This window comes from Arachis ipaensis, chromosome B06, assembly GCF_000816755.2.
Source record: "Arachis ipaensis cultivar K30076 chromosome B06, Araip1.1, whole genome shotgun sequence".
NCBI classification, from domain to species: domain Eukaryota; kingdom Viridiplantae; phylum Streptophyta; class Magnoliopsida; order Fabales; family Fabaceae; genus Arachis; species Arachis ipaensis.
This window is the reverse complement of record NC_029790.2, coordinates 125,003,611-125,004,739: the sequence shown is the minus strand read 5'-3', so window position 1 is coordinate 125,004,739 and position 1,129 is coordinate 125,003,611.

Here is a 1,129-nt window from a genome sequence, read left to right as displayed (position 1 = left end):
TTTTTTCAAACAAACGATAAAAGAATTAGTTGATAATATATAAAAAATGAAGTAAACGAGGTAAACGTGAGATAATTTTTAAAGTGATTTTTAAAATTATACTTGTTTTAGCTCTTAAAATTTTAATTTATTTAATTTATTTCATTAACTTAGTATCTGTAATTCATATTAATTACTAATTTTATTTCTATCACAAAATTATTAACATGTTAAGATAAATTGATGTTTACTATAATGAATTTTTTAATGATAATCTGAGGTGATAATTGAAGTTTTTTTTAACTTAATTTTTTTTAAAATTTTTAAATGAAATTAGGATTAAAATTATGTTTTAAATACTTCGTATAGAATACAATTGAAATTAAAAAAATGTTTAAATTACTATTTTAAATATTCTTAACGGGTAGCCGTCAATCTATTAACGGGTCGGTGATGTTTTATGGGTGAGATAGTGGGGACCGGCTTGGGACCGGATCTCAGGCATGTGAGTGCTGATGACGGTGATTTTGCGACTTTTCAAGCTGTTGAAGTGTGAGGGAGGAGCCACCTGCAATGACACTCCGACGCTCAAGTCACAGTCCGTATAGATGGCAGAAAAAGATAAAAAGAGGGTAGTGACGTACCTCGTGGAGGTGGTAGGGCCCTCCCCTATATACCCTATATTAGGGTGGGCCCCACAAGGACAAATCCACCTTCTAAGAAATTTTCTTTCCCCCAGCTGTCATATGCTATGCTGGAGGGGTGGAAGTGTCGGGTCGGTTTCCCGGTCCGGGTTCAGCGGCCTGATTAGGCAGGCCGCCTGGGTCGGGGCACTATGCCTACTGGGCGGGGCTGAAACAGATCCCAAATTAGCTCATGCACCATTAGTTCTCGAGGTTGCACTAAAATTCGTAAGGATTATGAAGAGCGTTTAGTTAATGTGTTTTAAGAACATATGATAAATTTATTATTAGTAAAAAATGTTAAATATTTTTATTTAATAAATATATTAAAAATTTAAATTTTTTATATTTTTAATAATTTTTTTTATTTTATAATCTTAATATGTGTTTTTAGTACACATGATAGATAATTTTATAAAAAAAAATAAAAATTATCAAATAGATAAAATGTAATACCGTGATGATAA